A 22,590-nucleotide genomic window follows, 5' to 3' on the forward strand; every position below is an offset into this window, starting at 1 on the left:
TCTGTTCTTCTGGCCCAAACGGAAGCTGTGTCTATTACGATTTAATGATCATTGAGATAACTGACATTAAGCACTTAGCATGGCATAAACTTAGGGCTCAAAATTTATAAATACTCTTCCTGGTATATCATGGGCATCGTGGGCATAGTCTGCAAAACTGTCCTCTCTTAGCAGGAAGAATCCCTCCCACCCGCAATACCCCAGTGGAAGCGCACTGAGAAAACACCAACCCACAGCATCAACAGAGCTGGGTCTGGCTCAGATCCTCTGAGAATAAAATCACAGCAGCATTTGTGCTCACCGCCCAATCACACGGACACAAAGGGGATGTAGAATACAGTAGCTGAGATGCAGAACTATCTGTTAAGGATTTTTACATTGGATTTCGTATCTGTTGGATATGACAAATTAAATTACACGTCCATTAGATCAGGGACATATAAAAGCTATGTTCTCTTGGGGGAAGAGGGAGATTCGCTCTCCACTCACAACATGAACAGATTTTAGTTTGAAACCTGGGGCTCATGAGAGAGAGCAGACAACACAACGCCAATTGCTATAAAGTGAACATCTGGGCTTCCCTGGTGGCGCAGTGGTTGAGAATCTGCCTGCTAATGCAGGGGACACGGGTTCGAGGCCCGGTCTGGGAAGATCCCACATGCCGCGGAGCAACTAGGCCCGTGAGCCACAACTACTGAGCCTGAGCGTCTGGAGCCTGTGCTCCGCAAGAAGAGAGGCCGCGATAGTGAGAGGCCCGCGCACCGCGATGAAGAGTGGTCCCCACTTGCCGCAACTAGAGAAAGCCCTCGCACAGAAACGAAGACCCAACACAGCCAAAAATAAATAAATGAAATAAAAATAAATTAAAAAAAAAAAACCAACACAGTTCGAGTACTTTCTTAAAAAAAAAAAGTGAACATCAACATATGAGCTATGGAAGTCAATAATCTTGCTGATTAACCTATCAGGTTTTCCCTAGGGAACGTTATATGCAGTTTTAAACTTCAAGTTGAAAAAGGAAGGGGGAAAACTCTAGAAGGCCCAGTGGTGAGTAACAATGATAGGAAGACCAGAGCAGAGACAAGTGAGCAGAGGTGGAGGTGTGCTGAAGCCTACTTGCTCCTGCAGAAAAGAGGGCTGCCTGCGGGGAGACTCGGGTATTCTTCAAGTGTGCAAATGGCTTTTAAAACTCGGTACCAAAGAGCCATCTTCCATCTCGAGAAAGGACCACAAGGTGAGGGTGTGGCATTAAGAAGCGAACTAGCTTAGAAAGAAAAGAGGTATAAGAGGTACTGCTTAAAGGCAAGGCTCCGTTCTGTTGATTCTGAAAATGATTTAGAAAACAAGCTTTCCTGGATGGCTAAGAGCCAGACTGACTAAGACATCACGCAGCATCTCCCACGGTCCCTTCTAGATTTACAGCTTCACAATACACAACCTTGGCTCTAAGCTTAAACGCTACAAAAGAGGCGAAGAGATGAGGAAAGGAGGAAATTAACTCATTTTTCACGACTGCCTACTGTTCTTGAGATGGTGGAAGACAGGTGGCAACATTCATGTCAAAAGTTCACACCAGGTCACTGGAGACATTTCTGCACTTACAGACTGCTTTGCTAACTCTTTGTGTGCGATTTAAACCCAGTTACTTCAGACTCAGCAGGAAGCAGAAATCCGCTCTCCTGTGAGGATGGAGGTCATTGCTAAGTATATGCTAATGGGGAGGGGGACAGGCAATGTCTTCTGAACGGATCCTCAATCAATAGCCATTATAGCTCTGGACAGTAGAATGCAAATGAATATGCAGAACTTCAGCACAAAGTTAACATCATAATTTGCTCTCCCTTGTACCTTTCACCTTGAAGGTTTTCAAAATACTTTCTAGAAAACTTGTCTCTCTAGTAGGCTAGGAATTTAGGCAGATAGGTAGGTTAGGTGATGATTCCAGAAACCAAGTTCAGTGTGTAGATTTCCAGGATTGTATGCCAACTACTTGACTTTGCTTGCTTTTAGCAGGGTCCAGAGTTCTAAAGGGGCAGACAACAAATGTTCCTTGACATTCCTGGAATCCTCTGTATACGAGCTCTTTACTTGTAAAGGGAGGCAGTGGCAGGAGAAAAGAGTCCCAGAAGAAACATCTGATGCGGACATGGGAAAGTAGAGAGGTCTGGGGCAGTATTTTTTGTTCCCTCCCCAACCAGTGATCTCAGATAAAGCTCAGCAGGCTCAATCCAAAGATTTTATTAAGCAAAAATGCATTTCAAGGAGACTGATCTTCATTCCCACACCTAACATAAAGGGGATGCAAATTTCCTTTTTACAGGTGACATTATGTATTTGCCAAAAAAGAGAAAGAAAGTCAGCTGCACCTTTCGCTGAGGAAAACAATGTTGAAATCCTAGAAGCAAAAAATCAAAACATTTCATTTTCAAATAGACCCAACCTTCAAAACGCAAATGCACCACTAGTGACTTGACAGAAATAAGGAAAGCCTGGAACGGCAAATTAAAAAGCTGGAGCCGAGATGACATTTTCTTTCTGCAGAGGGTGGGGGCTGGCACGGGAGGGGCTCCTGGCTTCCTCTGTGTGCCCCGCCAGCCCTGCCAGCGCGTGCAGAGCTCAGAGCGCGGGCCCAGGACAGGTAGAACAGCGCGGCTCCCCTCCCACACGCCACCATCTGCTGCACTCGGCTCGGCGGCAGCATCGAATTACTTTAATTTTTACCTTCGGAATATAGGCAAACAAGCACTAACACAGCAGTGGTGACGAGTTTACACTTGAGCAGACGCGGTGCAGAACGACATTAATTTAGTGCCAAATTGAGCAGTGAGTCACAATTTGCACATATCTGTCAACCTGTTAACAGGGTAATAACTTGGAAAGATTGCTGTTCCTATTTACATTACAGAGGCCTTGCGAAAACGGAGAGCTGCTTGGTCCTCCTTGAAGCACGAAGCCGATCAGCTGGCTGGCCGGTCCAAGAACCAGGCTTTTAGAAACACAAACTCCTAGAAATCACAGGTTCAGATCAAGGTGTGATTCATAGTTTCAATATTTTCAGGTAGAAAATGAACTTTTAAGCAATTAGAGAATTCCATCTCCCTGTCCTGCTCCTCAGTTACAGTCAGACTCTCGATGGTTTCTGATCCAATTTCCCCAGTGCATCCGACGGCTCCTTCTCAGGCTTTCCAAAGGCTTCCTTAGTACCAAGCCTCAGTCTCAACTATTCCAACATCTCTGCTGCATCAGAAACAATCATGCCTTTCTCAGAATCCTAACATTCGTCTCTGAAGCCCTATAAACCTTGTTCTCCTCCGATTTTCTACAAGTAGCTTGGCCTCCTCCTTTAAATGTCCTTAATCAGAGAATTAAAGAACACCGGGATCTCAGAGGCCCTCTTACTCAATGTCCCCATCAATCTAGGGACTTAACAGTGTCTCCAAGAGGTGGTCTGCTTAAATAAACAACCCTGTAGCACACCTTATAAGACAGCCCCATGCACTGCTGGACCACCAGGCTGCTTCCAACCCACTGACCAGTATCTCCCTCCACCCAATTACTTCCTTCAGCCTTGTGAAATCACACACAAATATTTCCTCTGAAACCTAAAGGCTTTCTGCAAATGTGTAAAAGACTATTGGGTTTTCCGATTTATCAGTGTTTTTAAATGTTTCTTGGGTCACAGATCCCTTTCAGAATGCACTAAAAACTAAAATACATGTCTGCACAAAATTTTACATGTAATTTTCTGCAGTTTACAGGTCCCTTAAAGTCCATTCATGGCCCCCAAGTTCAGAATAACTGCTCCGGACCTGTTCTAGAATGAAGGTATCTGGTTTTCTTCTTTAGTCCTTTCTGGATGGAAAACTGTATTTTTCAATAAAGCTATCTTCATTTTAGAAATATATACATATATTTTGCAGCCTAGAAGTGAACACAACTGAAGCGGTAGTACAGGGGGTACAATGGATCTCATAGCTCTGATTATCTTAAAATCATGCTTCCATGTCGGAGTCCAAGGTTAGTGTTTGTTTTTAAACTACTGTCTCTCACTGCTAATCTTTCCAACAAAGTCAAGGACCTACTTCCGTGACCTTAGAGGTCAACTGATAGTAAGTAACCCTTTCTGCCTTCTACAGTCACATCACCTGTGCTTTACAGAAGCTCCCTGCTTGTAAAAAGAGGGAGCTCCCTGCTTTCTGCATCACTGCTTAAGGCACAGCTCGGTGGTGAACTTAACCTCAAGTCCTTGGAGGGCCAACGAGGCCCGGAGGTCCAGCTGCTGCTCTGCTCTGGCCTCGCCCCGTCTCCTCCCCCCACGTCCAGAGCAGGCTTGCACTACCTTGCACACTGTGCTCTGCAGGTTCTACATTCTCCGCCTGGAGGGTTCCTCTCGTAACTCCTCCCACCCCCATGCCCAGGTCAGCCCTGTGCATGCGTCAAGTCTTTGGGTTCCAGCTTAAATGACACTTCCTCAGGGGAACCTTCTCTGACACTCCCCCCGGCACCCCCACCAGTCAGTGCACCCTTCATCTCTCCTCTTACGGCACTTTTTTTTTTTTAATAAATCTTTATTGGAGTGTAATTGCTTCACAATACTGTGTTAGTTTCTGCTGTACAACAAAGTGAATCAGCCGTAGGCATACACATGTCCCCATATCCCCTCCCTCTTGAGCCTCCCTCCCACCCTCCCTATCCCACCCCTCTAGGTCATCGCAAAGCACTGAGCTGATCTCCCTGTGCTATGCAGCTGCTTCCCACCAGCCAACTATTTTACACTTGGTAGTGTATATATGTCGATGCTACTCTCACTTTGCCCCGGCTTCCCCCTCCCACCCCATGCCCTAAGTCTATTCTCTATGTCTACGTCTTTATTCCTGCCCTGCCACTAGGTTCATCAGTACCATTTTTTTTTAGATTCCGTATATATGCGTTAGCATACGGTATTTGTTTTTCTCTTTCTGACTTACTTCACTCTGTATGACAGACTCTAGGTTCATCCACCTCACTACAAATAACTCAGTTTCGTTTCTTTTTATGGCTGAGTAATATTCCATTGTATATATGTGCTACATCTTCTTTATCCAATCATCTGTCAGTGGACACTTAGGTTGCTTCCATGACCTGGCTATTGTAAATAGAGCTGCAATGAACACTGTGGTACATGTCTCTTTTTGAATTATGGTTTTCTCAGGGTATATGCCCAGCAGTGGGATTGCTGGGTCATATGGTAGCTCTATTTTTACACTTTTTAATTCTGTGTCTCCCGTCCCAGTTGTAATTAAGCAATTTTTCCGAGTGATTACTTAAGGTCTATCTCCTCAACAGGTCTCTCCAGGGGATTGCATGACCGCCTTCTTCAAGGCTGAATCCCAGCACCTGGCCACGGTGCCTGGTACCCACCAGACACTCCTTAAATACTTGCAGAAGGAGCAGACAGGACATTAAAAGTAAGCTAGGCAGACGCCAGTTAGGCAGTTATGAAACGACTACAATGCAAAGTTCTCTTTAGCAGGTGAAGAAGATGTGACGTGCTGAGTTCACTACATTAGCCATCAAAAGTCATTAACAACGGCAACCACAGAGCCCCTCAGGACAAACCTCAAAGAAGGCAGCAGAGAGCCTTCAAAGTCTTAAAGCTTAATATGCAGCTGCAGAATCCCTGCATCTGTTTTAGGAGAAGCTCGATGCTTCTAAGGAGCAAGAGCCTTCTGAAGGCGTGCATTGCGTTATTGACGTGCCAGTTTTCAAATGCTGCTTTTAATGAACTAATTAATTCTGCAAAAACATTAGTACAAAGATGTGTGCTATCAAATCAGGATTACAATACCAAAAGCATAACAAAACAGAATGTGGAAGACATTTCTAAAGATATCGGTTTTGCAAAACATTAGTTGTCTCCCCTACACAGTGAAATATATTGCAGAGTATCTGTTATTAAAGCCTTAAAATAACTTGCTGGACAGATGGCTTAGTTCTCTAAAGTCTGACCCCTCCTCAAAAGAAAAAAAAAAAAAAAAAAACCCCAGCAAACCTGGACTCTAGCCAGTGATCCCGTGTTAGCGAGATGTTTAGCAGCTCAGACCAGATTTAAATAGCATTTACCCCACACAGTGTGTACAATACATGCTGTTCATTTTCTCCACCCATACAAAATCTGAAAGTTAGGAATGCATATATTAATAAACCACCTTTCTGGGGAAAGGGTAATGCCCAGGAGATAACAAAAAAAAAAAAAAAAAAAAAAGGAGTAATTTGCACCATCTGAAAATGATTTAAGATTTTCCTCCACACCTGTCCAGAAGGATGAGACCAAGAGGACTTTGCCAGTGGGGGGAAACAGAAGGGGGTTTGTCTAATTACTTCATGAGAATGAGACTGCCTGAAACTCCAACTATCAATCTCAATGTGCTGAAGAAAGAGGATTGGAAACCTAGGTCAAACTTGCTCACTTCCTCCACTTTGGTCAAATTTCTCAGGTTTGTAAAATATTTGTATCATCACGTAGGGCAAAGATGTTTAGTTATTCTCTAACTGTACGTAAAAAAGCGAGACTAGATGAGTGACAGACAGAAAGAGGAGCTAAGATTCCTCCACCGTCTCTCACCACACTCCCTCCCTTGCCACCTCTACCCAGCTAGCTACCTACCTACTGTTATTCTCTTTCAAGAAAAGACACTCAACACTTCAAAATCTTTTTATGGAAACTCAACACCTAAGCAGACATGGCTGTCAAGAGTAGGAAGACCTGCTTCCTCAGAGTGGAACTGCAGCCAGGCCACAGAAGTAGAAGGGGACCTTTCCCCTCTTCTCTCCTGAGTAGCTTATGAACTTTGAACTACGTGAATGTGTTACCTGAACAAATTTGGGAGAACCACCTGGGCAAGCAAACAAAAGCTACCTCCATTTCTATAAGTTGAAATAAATGCACAAACACTCACCATATACTGAAATACAGAAACTAACCTTCCTTCTTCCATTGGGTGTCAAGCAGCCCAGTAAGCCCTGAGTATGTATGAACTGAAACACGTGGCAAATACCATCATGAAGACAGAATTCTTCTTATATACAATTTAGCATGATTTAGAGAGGTAAAGAATTCAGTTTGTAAACTATCCCTATTATCTATTAACAAATATTTATTGAGTGCCTATAGTTGTCAATCATTACTGTGTTCAGGGAATGATCTTAAGTACTAAGGATTAAAAAAAAAAAAATTGTATTAGCTGGCTCACAGCAGGCTTTCTCTGGAGGGACAGGTCCAGTCTGTGCTTTCTGCTGAGAGTCAGGTTGAGCAGGAAAGCAGGCCTTGCTTTCCAGTTTTGAAAGCACTTTTGTATTCTTTATCTCATTCGATCTCTCACCAACTCTGTAAAATAAGAAGGGCAAGTGCAAAACTCCTACTTTATAAATGACAGAAAAAAGGAGGTTAAGTGACCTGCCCGAGGTAACAGCACAGCTAAATGGCAGAGCTGGGCCCAGAACTGACGTCTCTGATCCCCATTCCAGGGCTTTCCTGCACATCACACTGCTTTTATAGGTCTGTGAGGATTGCACAGAAAAAGCAGATTGCCTTTTTGTCATTCCCCGGACTTTATAAGACAACTGAGAAAGTTTTGAGTAGCGTATTGACAAAGTGGAATCAATGCATGATTTTCTCTCTTCCCAGTCTTTGAGTAAATATCCACTCAGTGCCTAACTGAGCCCAGGGACACAGTGATGCTCAGGTGGTCTCCGCCCTCAGGGGGTTCACACTTCATTTGGTTACAAGCCATTTTCCTTCAAGATCACAGGCTTATTTCCAGGAAAAAACAGGACAACTAAGTTAAATTTCCTTCCATTCCCCAGTTGGGAGAAAATTAAAGCGCAAAGTTGGTAGGTTACAGGAAGGGGTGAAAAGTGAATACTTATTTTGCATTTTACTTTACATTAATAACTAAAAGGTAGACGTTTTTCTCAAAGTCTGTTCTTCTTGCATTAAAAATTTATTCAGGGGGACTTCCCTACAGTGGATAAGTGGATAAGACTCTGCACTTCCAATGCAGGGGGTCTGGCTTTGATCCCTGGTCAGGGAACTAGATCCCACATGCGTGCCACAACGAAGAGTTCGCATGCCACAACTAAAGAGCCTACGTGCCGCAACTAAGGAGCCTGCGAGCTGCAACTAAGGAGTCTGCCTGCCGCAACCAAGGAGTCTGCCTGCTGCAACCAAGAGCTGGTGCAACCAAATAAATAAATAAATATTTTAAAAAAATTTATTCAGATATTGGTGGGTCCCAGCTTTCCCTAAAATGTTGAAACAATGTATTAAGCTTGGGAAAGAATTATGATTTCACTCAACATCTACCTCCTCTGCAAGTCCTTCCATGTTACAGATAGGGAAAAAAACCCCAAACAAACAAAACACCCATATCGAACTTTCCAGCAAGACCAATTTACAATAGTTGTTAAATCAGTCACCTCTGTCAGATCTGCGAAAATGACCCTCAGAGCTCACAGCCCGCTCCCTTTCATGCTGGGTTCCTGTAACCACACTCTCCCCGCACCCCTCAGGGGAAGGGCTGGCCTGGGCTACTGCACTAGTCCCTGTGTTTTCTTCCCACACCTGCCTGCACCTCTGGAAACAGGCCCTTTAGAAAAGACACCTCAAACTGGAAACCGTCCCTTTGCTGGAGGCGCCTCCCGGAACTCTAAAAGGTTCCCCTCAGATAAATCCTATGACGTTCCAACCAACCCTGCAACTCTCCCGCTAGAACAAGAAATCGGAAAAATAAATTCAAAAACAGTTCAACTAATTGAGAACTGTAGTGACACAACTATTCTAAATCGGTAATGAAGTAAAACTTTACATACACTCTGCTTAGCACTTTAATTCAACATCATTCGTTTAACAAGTGTTTCCCGGAGTGTTTTGACTGTGGATGTGACTACTTCTGAAATTCATGGCATTTAAAGAGAATAATGGGATCATAATGAAAGTATCTGCCTCACTGAGAAACTGTGACCCAGTCTTCTCCTCCTCTCACTGCCCCTTTCTCCTTAAAGGGACCACGCCCCTCCACGCTGCAGGCACAAAGCATTCCTTCTCAGACCACTGCCAAGTGCTAGTGTGCTTTTCCCTCTAAGTTCACTGTCCAACTCACATTTGCCCCAGACCAACAATTTCCAAAGTGTGACATGAAACTCACAGAGTGGTATGTGAGGTGGTGTTAGGTGATCTATGGATGAACATTTTCAATGTATATAGAAAAGTACATAAGTAGCAAATAAAACCTGTGATCTCATCGATATTACTTCTTAGAATGGGGCTAAGTTTTAAAAATGAGTTTATTTAAAGAAAAAAATTACGCAAATAATATAACAGCTGACCAAAGATTATGGCAAAAATCCTATAGGTGGTTGAAAATGACTGAGTGTAGAAAATGCCCTTCAAATAAGGCAGGTAATTAAACAGCTTTGTTTCAAAAAGGTTTTGCTTGTCTTTGTAGATTGCAGGTTTTTTCCATTCTTAATGAATCTTCACTTTTAGACCTTAAAAAAGAAAGTTTTCACCCATACATCTGGAGCTACTGAAAAGAGGAGATATAGCTAAGCATCCTAGGAGGGGGTAGGTGTTTAGGTCAGCAATACTGGGAGGCAAGGGCTGTGGCTGATTCATCACCCTGGGAGCTGACTACACTAGAAAGTGCGTCTGGGAATCTGCTACATGAGTACGGGACCAGGGCCTCCTTAACAGAAAATAAAATGGCTTCCACTCGGGCACCAGCATGCATGGCCACTGGCTCCGAAATTCCTTTTGCCACCCTCGAAGGAGTTAAAAATTGTACCAGAACATATTTCTCCCAGTGGAGCCAAATCTAGGATTCTACCGGTGGCAGGTAAATGATGCTTACGGCACCCTGAACAAACTCTCAGAGGGCGCCCCCTACAGGTTTACGGTGGCCTCACCAAACAGGAGCCAACTCAACATTTACCACATTGCCATAAGCCGAGAAATCTTGCGGCAGTCTTTCAAATCCTGGCACAAGCTTTTACACTGCACACCAGAGGAGAAATAAAGTTAATCAATCTGACCCTCTTGCTCACCCCCCTGAGTCCTGCCTGCTTGTTCCTCTCCCACAGCACTCCCATCCCAAGGAAACTTTCCTCTGCCCAGGGAAAGGGGAAAACTTCAGAGGAACAAAGCCCATCATTTACAACAAGGAAGGTCATAAGAATGATTTGAAAAAACAAACAAACAAACAAAAAGCTTGGAAGGGTGACTTCATCCAGAAAATGTTCCTCAAAACAGTCAATAACAGGCCTCTCTCAGTAATGAACACAACAAGCAGATAAAAATCAGTAAGAATAAAGATTTGAACAATACTCTCTACTAACTTGACCCAAATGACATATATATTCTATGTCCCCAAACAGTAGAATACACACACTTTACAAGTGCAAATGGAACATTCATCAAGACAGACTACAAGCTGGGTCTTAAAACAAGTCTCAAAATTTTGCAGAATGTATTCTCTGACTACCACTGAGGTTAAAAATCAATTTAAAAAAATATATCAGGAAAACTACCCCTGATATTTAGAAATTAAACAACATACTTCTAAATAACTCATGAGACAAAAAAGAAATCACAAGGGAAATTAGAAAATATCTTGAACTGAATGATCATAAAAATATATTGAAATTTGTGGGATGCAGCTAAAGCCAGGCTTGGAGGGAAATTTATAGTTTAAAAGACCTTAAATAAAAAAAGAAAAATGACTAAAAGATCAAAGATCTAAGCTTTCATTTTAAGAACTTAGAAAAAGAAAAGCAAGTGAAACCTAAAGTAAGAAGGAAGGAAGTAATATTTGTAAATGAGTGAAATACAAAACATTTAAAAATAGAGAAAATCACTGAAATCAAGAGCAGATAATTTGGAAAATAAATAAAATTGAGAAATTTCTAGCTAGACTGATCAAAGAAAAAGAAACAGAAGACACAATTTACCAATATCAGGAATGAACAAGAAAACATCACTCATTCTAGAGACATTAAAAGGATAATAAAAGAATATTACAAACAACTTTATGCAAATAAATTCGACAAGTTAGATGAAATGAACAGTCTTTGAAAGATATAAATTATATAACTGATATAAGAAGAAATAAAAATCTAAATTGCCCTATATCTTTTTTTATTTTTAAAATTTGTTATCAAAAGTCTCCCCATACAGAAAACTCCAGGCCCACATGGATTCATTGGTTAATTCTAACAAAAATTTAGGGAAGCAACAATACCAATCTTAAGGAAACGCTTTCAGGAAACAGAGGAAGAAGGAACATTCTCAACTGATTTGATGGGGCCAGAATACCCTCATACTGAAACTAGACAAAAGCACATTGCAAATAGAGAAAACTACAGTCTATATGCCTCATAAACAAAGACACAAAGTTCCTTAACAAAATATTAGCAAATAGAATCCAGCAATACATAAAAAAGATAATACGTCATGATCAAGTGACTTCTAGAAAGGCAAAGTTGAATTAACATTGAAAAATCACCCCATGTTGTGGTATATACATAAAATGGAATATCATTCGGCATAAAAGGGTGCATTTTGTGTAAATTATACTTCATTAAGGCTGATTTTTTAAAATGTTTAGAATATGTGTTGAATTCTCTGCACTACTGTCAAATATCAATGGGGTGAGAGTCAAATTCAGTCATTTTAGATAAGTCTTCGGGAGACAAGGAGAGAGACTGGATCCCCTGGGGACTCCAGGTGATGAGAACTTGGTTTGCTGCACTGAGTCTGTGTGAGTGTGGGGACGACCAGGAGCAGCCCTGCAGCCCTGGACCAGGCGAGGGGCAGGGGCAGCACGTGGCGTCACAGTCTTCAAAGGCTCAGGAGCAAAGCTGAGTTTCACCATCATCACTGTCTTCTCATCAGAGCCTGGGACCAGTCCTTACAACTTCGGTGTAAATGGACGTGAATCCATAGAAAGTACGAGAGGAGATGCAGCCTTCACATACCAAACACGCCCACAGCAGCAGAATTTCAGCAGTACAACCTCATACCGTGATGCTCTTTTGGCCTCTGTATTTGCCCACCTGGATTATTAAGCATTTCACATGCATTTAAATATAGAAAACATTTTGGATATGTTTAGACTTGTACATTACTACTAAAGCAAGATATTTCCCTCAAAACAATTTGTGGATAACTTTCTTTTCAGATGGAAAGGGAACAACAGATATTTTAAGAAGGCAGTACTGTAGCTCAGATCATAAGATCGTGAGTCGCATTGGATGGGTTCAAGTTCTAGCTCTACTAAGTGAGCTGGGCTTCAACCCTCATCTTGAAACAAGGATAACAACAGTATCTTTCATAAGGTGGCTTTAAAGACTAAACGAGAACTTAGCACATTTCCTAGTATAATGAACACACACATACATACATACAGAGTAACAGTAGGTTATATGATGATAAGTCAGTACATTAAACTCTCGCCCCAAATCCTAGTAACTGGGTCCTTTTGCCACTGTTTTCTCCATCACCCCATCTTAGCCCAAAGTGTGTAGGGCAGTGTGCGTAGCTGAGAGAATCCTGGATTAAGTATAGAAAGATCTGGGCTCTATCCTGGTTCTCCTGTTCACTCACAGGGCCACAGTGGGCAAATCATCTAGCCCTTCAGGCTTTGGTTTCCTCTTCTTTGGACTAGATGATCTCTAAAGGTCCTTCCAGCTCTGGTCAATTCAATATACACTCCCTAAGAGCTTACTATATGCACAAAGAAGCAATTATACAGTTTCTAAAGACTACCCATCTTCAAATGGTACATATGGTAATTATTCTAGAAAATTCAATCAATCAGAACACCCCATTCCTTAACCTTTGTGAATAACTGAAATCTACTGTACTTTAGTAAAATTCATCAGTGTTTTAACAGCAGGACTATTTCAAGTATATAGTCCTGGCATAAAACACATTGCCTTTGTCACTGTCTAGTGGGGCCCATTGCTAGAAATGTCTGAAGAAACATATAACTAGAAAGGATTCCTGCAACCAAGTCTTAGGACTAAAGATGAGTGTCTTAACAAGAACCCCAGGAAACAGCAATTCTGTAATCAAGGAAATTTACAGGAAGGATTCGACCCACTAGAGTTCACACATGAATATTTACTGTGGCTGAATAGGATGTTCAGAGGGCATGTGTAATTAACGGGCACACAACGAATACATCTTTCACCTGAGGATCTGAGAATAAAATAGATAAAATCAAATATTTACTTGAATGCTAATGACTTTAGGAATAGAAGTCAGGAACATAAGCATCCAGGTCCTTAAATTCTTAAATTTCAGACACCCACTCTCGTAAACAGAAGATCTGCTACAACAAACAGATGCAGCCGTAACTCAGATTTGGTTATGTTATATCAATCACTCCATGTAATGCTCCAAATATCACCATATACACCTACCCTATGAAGGCTTTAACTCAGTTCTGACCCGCGAAGGGGTGTGTGTGTGTGCAGGTGTGCACGTGCATTGGGGACGCAGCTCATAGTGATGGAATGTCCGTTTCTCCTGCTCGGATCCCTCAGTTGTCCTCGACACCGAGGACTCAGTGAATCACCCTGTGAATGAGTCGACAACACAATGGTGTCCAAATCAAACGCTTGGAATTGTGTTAATCCGGAGGATTACGTGTAAAAGGAGAGAGAATCATTCCATTTTGGTAAAAAAAAGGTGTAGTACCAACGTGAACAATAACAAAGGGATGACAAATTGGAGGGTATGCTTAGAAGATGAACACACCAAGTAATCCTTTTTGGAAACAAGGTGTACAAAGACTTAACAACCAGGGGAGAGAGTCTGTCTCTAACAGAGAGGAGATGATACAGTTACTCCTGAAACGTACAAGTGGAAGTTGCTGAGTGAAGACAGATCAATTATTCTTGGTCGATGAGAATAATAAGGGAGAGTTCCAGCAGGGAACACTGAGAGGTTAAATATCAGGCAAAACTTTACAAGTGGAAGGATTGCTAGCAGAGTAGAGAGGCTGCCAGGAGGCAAGGAAATGACTGCCTGTAGAGGCATTCAGGGTTAAACTTGACACCTGCCTAATTATGCCTGGAATTATTCCTGCCACAGTTCAGGAGAACAGCAGAAATGTGCCATCAGAGAGGTCTGTTCTGATCTAAAGGAGGATGAAAACACGGAGGTTAAACTCCTGCTTTTCAACACTTTTAACCCTCTGGTATAAGTGAGGGTGGTTTTGCCCACTGGGCAAAACTCTTGACATTTAAACCCATCACAAGCCTGTTAAAATGGCCTGCATATGCTGCAGTGGGCAAGAAATCAAGATAATGGCGACTTGTTTCGGAGAAAAGAAAGGCAGCCGTCTGGGAGGTCGCTCTGGGTGATACACACCACACCCAGAGAACAGTGTTTCTTCCCTGCCTGCAATGCTCTCTGACATTTTTCAGTCTTAATTCAAAGCTTTCTTTGTTGAGTTCCAAACGGGCATATTATTTGTTGTTAAACAGTGTAAAGCGTTTAAGCTTGATTAGCATGACTCAGAAACTTTTCATCATTTTCAGGAAGGTTCTAAGGGCCTGCTGACAGCTCTGGGAAACAAGACTTTTTTCAGATTTCCACTGTCAATGATGACTGACCATTGGCCTCTGCATTCCAAGGCCTAATGAAGGCAGCAGGGTACAGGACAGAACTCGCACCTTCATTAACTAGCTGAGGGACCCCGTGCTGGGGAAAGACCTAAGCTAGCGGAGCCCACGCATGCCCACTGGGACCCAAACGCTCTAAGGCTAAAAGGCTTCTTGCTCACTCTCTGAGATGACGGCGCATACAGTGTCACTCCCAGCACTTTTTTTCCTCCACGAGAAGGACTTTAGTGAATCTGCCATTTTTGGAAATACAGTCCAAGAGTTGACAGATTTAAGAATCATAATAATAGCCCCCCCAAAGAATCATACAATTCTGGAGCTGGAATGCAACTGAGAGGACGGCTAGTCCAAATTCTTTCCTCTTTGGAAGTGAAACTGGGGCACAGAGGCTGGCGGGCTTGGGTAAAGCCTTCTAGCTGGTTGTAAGCAAAGCTGGGATTAGAATGCAGACCTTCTGAATCTCTTCCGGTCCTAGATGTGTGGCTACTAATAAACGTTATGAACCAGTAAACTCTTCCAAAAGACAGATTTAAGAGCCTCTTAGAGTCACGTGTGAAAAAGTTGTCATTGTATTTTTCCACTGCAGTTTTTACAATATTCTTATCCACTCTCATTTTTCCAACAACACATTCTGGTCATAGTTTAAATGTACTTGAAATTATGCCACACGGTTTGGAGAAATCTTCTCGATCTATTTTCAAGCACAGACTTTGGAGAAATAATGAGTTTGTGTTAAATGCACGCTTGGACGTACTCGACTCAATCCAGGCGGGGTGTTGCCCCATGCTCAATTAATATCTGCTTTAGTATTTTCTGAAAAACTTTTGGAAAAAAAATAATAATCCAGTTACACGCATTTTCAGCACTCTTCCCTTCAGTGAAGAGGTAAAGCTGGATGAAGAATAGAGTAAAATGGTTTCATTTTATGTGGATTTCAAGTAACGGGCTAATGATTTTCATTCTGCAGATGTGGATGGCACTTCGGCATTGATTCGAACATGCTGGATTCATCTATTTTGGTTTGTGAGAAAGTTTCTACTCTAAGGATAAAACTTTAAAAAACTGAACATATATTTCAAAAACCTGTGCTGCACTGACCAGTAAAACATTGAAGCATCATGTTCAACGAGACCATTTTCAAGCCATACATCACTTTCTGTTTGGGTCCGACTCAACTGTTTCAAAGTTCATTTTTACAGTGTTCAGGGATAATAACAACCGTATCATTCACAGGAGCCATCATGTCCAGTCAATTTCTACAGAGAGTAAATGGAATTTTTCCAAATAGATCAAGTTTTAGTGGAGAGAACAAAGACCCCCCTGGGGTTAGTATTTCTGAAACAAAATGGCCAGAAATTAAGTTTAGATAATTTCAGGGTACATTTTTCAAGTGTGACTGGCTCAAAATGGGAGGGCCGCCACCTTAAACATGACATTTTTTAAAGCCCCCAGAAGCAGCAAGCAGAAAAAGAAGATGGGAACAACCAAGATTCCTGTATCATGGCAAAAGTATTTCTGATACCAATAGCTGTAAGGGGCAGGACTCAATCCCTACAGCCTGGCCTCATTCGTCTACCACTACCGGACGATGGGCTCTTCCTTGTTAGCAAAGGTTTCAGAGGCCTCACGCCTATGTCTTTGGATGCCTGAATTTAATTTTATCCATTTTTATGACTATCTTTTTAAAAGACAGATATATTTATTCCTAACAAGAAAACAAATTTATTTTATTAACGTTATAGGCATCAACCCAAGCCCTTGTGCTTTATATTTAAAGTTGTTTTGTTTTTTTTTTTTCTGTTTCTTCTCCTGTTATGTAAGCATTGGCTCCTGGCTGTTGTTAGTGTATGTGCTGCATGTTTCCAAATGCGTTACCCTGACAACCCAAAGAAAATGGGCTTTGCAAGAGGGTCTCTGACAGTCTGGGAAATTGACAACAGCAACATCAGTGAGGCCCTCGCTCGTGCTTCTTGGTTCTTGACTATGTAACAATTTGTTATGGGGGCCAGAAACTGAACAGTGACTAAGTGAGTGTGCCCTTACACGATGCTGGTGACCCACCTGGCATTAAGTCCCTCCGGTCTGACTGTGAGGCAATGGAGAAGGCAGCAGAGATGCTGAAGGGGGTAAACACATGGGCTCTGGGGAACTTGGGCAAGTAAGTAAACACTCTCAGCCTCAGTTCCCTCAACTAAAAAATGATGGTAATGGTCGCACTTAGCTCAGAAGGTTGTTAGGATTAAATAAGGTGTTAAGTACTTAGAACAGTGCCTGAAACCGGGTAATTACTCAAAAAACAACAGCTGCCTGAGGTGGTGGTGGCGGCGGTGGTGGTGGTGATGTGTGACTGTGAGGCAGTATCCCAGCTCATCTGCGCCTTTGTTAATTCCTTCAATGCCAAGATGGTCAACGAAAATTTCATCCACGGAGACAAATCACTTTGGCCCCTTGTCAGGCCTACAAATAAAGCACCATGGTGATTTTTAATGATGTAAGAACAAGAGGAAGAAGAGGGGAGTTGGTGGTGGTGGTGGGGGGGAGATTTTGGTCTTGTGATGTTGGTACCTAACCCCTGCCCCAATCTCTCTTATTTAAACCTTGAACCAAGGATGTGCAATTCTTATAAGACGGTGGTCTGTTTTAGAAAGTGGACAGCATAAGGTTTAAGCACAAGGGATCAAACTGGTCTGCTCTGATGGAGGCCTTTCGACACAAGGACATATTAACCATATTTCACGCTTTCCTACAGCACTATGCTAATGCACGTTCAATGTTACATTCTAAAATACCTCAACCCCTCCAGCAATTCCATTCTCAGTTCTTATTTTAAACTCACTGTATTTATGTGACTGTACCTTTCTCAGGAAAGGTTTTTTAAAAGTGAAAGTATATAAACTTAGAGATATCATGTATGCATTACGAATTTTATTTACCTTGATCTATATCATTTATAGGTGTTTTCACTTAATGTAAAAAAGGTTTGGGAAGGTGAAAAAATTCAGATCCCTTAATCATTTCTTCTGCAAATAAATTATTCATGAAGCTCTCTCCCTCATTCCCAAATGGTTAGGTTTAAACAATTGCTTAAAGTGCTGTTTTTAACTGAAGAACACATTATTCATAAAGCCTGCAGCCCAGGAAACACTTACTTGCTAACTGGTCATTTTCATCTGATCAATGACTTCACAGTGATGAAACAGACCACAGTGGAATATGCTTCCAGCACGAGGCCAGTGGCATTAAGAGCCTGCCTCTCATAAACAAAGCAAATTGGTTAATGGTCATTTTATGGTCCACTTATTACCCTGAAAATCTATCACAGTGTGGCTTAGTCAACCTTATCTGAAATGATTTGGGGGTACTAAGCACAGTGGGAACCTTCCTGTAACAGGTCAATGGATCAATTTATTTATTTCCAATTTGTTCTTTTCAAGTTGAAAAACCACTGAAGACTCTGCAAGCAATCAGCTCAATAACCACGGGGTGAGGCGGTCACACTAGATCTGGTGGTCTCGGCCCTTCTCTGACATCTACGGTTCCCGGGTCAGTGCTCTGGCTCACAGGCGGCCCCGGAGCAGAGCCCAGCAAAGACATAGAGCCTGGCTTTGTCTCCGTGGGGTCTATGTGTCCACCAAAATCTTGGGCTATCTTATGTTCAAAAGTATCGCCGGGACTTCCCTGGGGGTGCAGTGGTTAAGAATCCGCCTGCCAATGCAGGGGACACGGGTTCGAGCCCTGGTCCGGGAAGATCCCACATGCCGCGGAGCAACTAAGCCCGTGCGCCACAACTACTGAGCCTGCGCTCTAGAGCCCGTGAGCCACAACTACTGAAGCCCACGTGCCACAACTACTGAAGCCCGCGCGCCTAGAGCCCGTGCTCCACAACAAGAGAAGCCAGCGAGATGAGAAGCCCACACACCGCAACGAAGAGTAGCCCCTGCTTGCCGCAACTAGAGAAAGCCTGAGCGAAGTAACGAAGTCTCAACGCAGCCAAAAGTAAATAAATAAATAAATTTATTAAAAAAAAAAAAAAAGTATCGCCGGGCTTCACTTTTCCTTAAACACAAACCCAAAGTTAAGAAACAGTTCAAACAACACAAAATAAAGGATTTCATTTAAATAACATCTAGGCCACTCTCATTTTTTGATATTCTCAAATTTCTCATAAAAAAATGCCACTAATTTTAGATGTCACCACCCCTCCTCCCAGAAAAACTGGGGGAATTCTCTTTTTAAATTACTGTCTTTCAAATATTAACGCTCTAGTGCAGAGTAACCAAGCATCAGCAAGACAGCGGGTGATAATCAGAGATTCAGGAGTCTTTAATGATTCTTGGTAACCACGGGCATCTACAGGTGCAATATGGTTCTGTCACCTGAGATTAAGAGTGCATTCCTGAAACCCTCGCTCTGGCACTCACTAGCTTTGTGACCTGGGCTGAGCCACCTAACTTCTCTGTGCCTCAGTTTCCTCATGTGTTAAGGAAACATAATAGCACCAGCCTCACAGGGATTTTGGAAGGACTGAATGGCTTAATAAATGCAGAGTCCAGGGCTTCCCTGGTGGCGCAGTGGCTGAGAATCTGCCTGCCGATGCAGGGGACACGGGTTCGAGCCCTGGTCTGGGAAGATCCCACATGCCGCGGAGCAACTAGGCCCGTGGGCCACAACTACTGAGCCTGCGCGTCTGGAGCCTGTGCTCCGCAACAAGAGAGGCCGCGATAGTGAGAGGCCCGCGCACCGCGACGAAGAGTGGCCCCCGCTTGCCACAACTGGAGAAAGCCCTCGCACAGAAACGAAGACCCAACACAGCCATAAATAAATAAATTTAAAAATGGTCCACATCAAAAAAAATCTTTAAAAAATAAATAAATAAATAAATAAATGCAGAGTCCTAAGACGAGAGAGCAGCACCCAGTAAGTACTATCTGATGCTCGCTAGAACTTGACCTCTGCCACTCTTCACTAGCCGTGTGGCCCTCGTTCACGTTCTCGCATCCCAGTTTCTTCATCTGTCAAACAAGAACAATAACAGTATTCTCCTCAGAGCGTGGCTAGGTAGCACCGCAGGTAACGAGTGCCTGGCACAGGGTCTGGTACACAACACGTGCTCCATGTGCACGCTGATCACTGGCACTGTATCAGTAATCGAACACTTCTCACGTTGCACTCTACTCCATGCAAGAATCTCTGTGCTTGAATAAACAACATGCCAAAAGCTTACTCAAGATACAAACCCTGGGCCATTCCAATTTGTGGGTGTTAATTCAAAAATTTCAGAAATGCCTGGTACTATTTTTGGAACTGTACTTCACCAAGAAATCTCTGTTAAATGTATCCCCCAAGACACCACTGCTGTGAATCAACAAAAAAATGCTCAATGGCTACTTGCAAATGGATAATTGTCAAATTAAACTTAAGTGCTTTTTTTTTTTTAAAGGTATCACTTCTGCTTTCATTATCAGATTACATTTATAGCAGAGATTCCAACTCAGAAAACACTTGTGTCTCATGACTCTTATACTCAGGGGCTGCAATGGGTTTTAAGCTAACAGATATTTATCAGAGCTGAAAGGAACCCAACCCCCTTATCTTCTGATGGATGGAAACCTAGTGGCATTAAGCGGTAGGCCCAAGGTCATGTAATTACTAAGGGCAGAGGTAGGGCAAGGATCTTGCTTTGCTTCTGGCTCCAAGGCCGTCTTTCTTCCCACTATATTAGAAGCCTCTCCAATGCAGACATTCTATTTCTGAATTTAGAGTTTGCACTGTCTTAGACGCCAGTTACTATTCTGTCTTTAGCCACAGTATGTGTCTACACACACGGTGCAGTGAGGAACTCTATAACAGAAAGACTGAGATGTCAGTCCTCTTTGCTGGGACATGGTAAACCTAGATTTTTAAATGTTTGATGATACTTAAGTCAGTGTATATTACATTACTATTTTAATATCTTGGATTTTTTTAGTTTAAGGGGCTTTCAAAACATTTTAGAGAAATATTTTTCTTTTACTTATTTTTCATGGTAATATAATTATAGTAAAAAGGCTGTAATATAATCATAGTAGAAAGGGTTAGAGCTTTTCGGGAAAGTTTCACAATTTATAGGGTGGCCAGAGAGGGGTGGGGCCTTATGTGCCCTTGATTCATATCTACTGTCATGGGGCCACCACCATTCTAGCCCAGCGGGGATTCAGGAGCGAGTAAGACAGCCCTGACAAACAACCAGAGAATGAAGAGAAGCTTCTGTTCAGGTGGCGATGGGCGTCGTGCACGAGCTCAGAGGGGGTGAGACGGCAGCGTATGAGGGGTGGCTGCGTCGAGGGTGGTCAGCAAGTCCTCTGAGGCAACACTTGATCAGATGGAGCCAGTGTAAACGTTGGAATCTCTCTAAATCTCCTGGAAACTAGACGGAGCAACTAGAGAGCAACAGTGAGCAGTGGATGAAATCTTCAGTAAAACTTGATTTTAAAAATTCCCCACGAACCACAGAATATAGGTGGGCAGGACCGCACAGGGTCAGCAGCTGGGAGGCTGGGCGGTGGGAGGGGAAAAGGGACAACTGATTGGCCCCAGGGCCACACACCCCCAGGCCACCAGGAGACATCTCCTCCAAAAACAGGGGCCCTAACAGAGCAGGAGCCCTGAAACCTGGGGCTGGAACAGATGGCAAATTGAGTGCCTCTTCTCATTGTCTGAGTGAGGAAGATCGCAAACGCCCACGAGGGCTCCGCGAGGGCTGGAGGGTCAGCCCAGGCCGTAGAGCCATCCAGCAAACACTCCACTCAGAAAGGCAGGTCCTCCACTCCTGAGGGCGTGTGCTGGGAGTGGCAATCACACGGAGCAGGATAAGAAGCCCTGAAAGGTAGGAGGGCGGGCCATCCAGAGCAAGTGCCCAGTAGCAAACACAGCACCTAAAGGCCGGGCCCCCAGCACCCTCGAAGGCCTGCGCGGCATAGAGCTCTGAGAGGCAGATGCCTGGGTCCTCTATGAGATGGGGAGGCCACCCGGGCCGCCACGCTCCCTCCACAGATCAGGGAAGTCCATCTCCCACCCCGGGACGCAACAGAAATGCGACCCTGCCCCACGCAATACAAGAAAAAAGAAGGTGCAATTGAACAGACCAACGGTCCACACCATGAAAAAGTCACCACAAGCAGATAAAAACTGTAACCAATTACTTCATACGGAGCTAAAAGAAAATAAGAACACAACTAACTGACGGTTTGAAAAAAACAGCACAAATCAGAAACAGAAGTTCTCAGAAGTGAGACGGCCTGACAAGAACATATACAATGAGAACTGGGACTTCCCTGGTGGCGCAGTGGTTGAGAGTCTGCCTGCCAGTGCAGGGGACACGGGTTCGAGCCCTGGTCTGGGAAGATCCCACATGCCGCGGAGCAACTAGGCCCGTGAACCACAACTTCTGAGCCTGCGCGTCTGGAGCCTGTGCTCCACAACAGGAGAGGCCACGATAGTGAGAGGCCCGCGCACCGCAATGAAGAGTAGCCCCCGCTCGCCGCAACTAGAGAAAGCCCTCGCACAGAAACGAAGACCCAACACAGCCAAAAATAAGTAAATAAATAAATAAATTAAAAAAAAAAAAAAAAAAAGAACATATACAATGAGAACTAACAAAATTCAGGAAAATGTGAGAACTACTCTCTAGAAATCAGACCAAATTAAAAGAAACATAAGAGCAAAGAGCCATCACAGAAAGCACAGCAAGAGAAACGGAGGCGAGAGGAGACAAATGAGGAGTAGGAGAATCAAAGGTGCCGTGTGGACCTTGGTTGGATGCTGATAAAAAGCAAGCCAACTGTAAAAGGACATGTTCAAGACAACTGGGCAAATGTGAATATGGGCTGAGTATTACATGATGTGAGGGAATTACTGTTAATTTTAAGTGTGATAATGACATTG

The 22,590-nt window shown here is 43.2% G+C and overlaps 1 protein-coding gene across 3 annotated transcripts in view; it reads right to left on the reverse strand.

Annotated features, from left to right (window-relative positions):
- The window catches only part of MED27 (mediator complex subunit 27), a 204,398-nt gene that overhangs the window by 71,365 nt on the left and 110,443 nt on the right, over window positions 1–22,590 (reverse strand). The gene's annotated exons all lie outside the window — the stretch shown is intronic.

The sequence above is a fragment of the Balaenoptera borealis genome, assembly GCF_965194805.1.
Source record: "Balaenoptera borealis genome assembly, chromosome: 8".
In the NCBI taxonomy this organism is placed as follows: domain Eukaryota; kingdom Metazoa; phylum Chordata; class Mammalia; order Artiodactyla; family Balaenopteridae; genus Balaenoptera; species Balaenoptera borealis.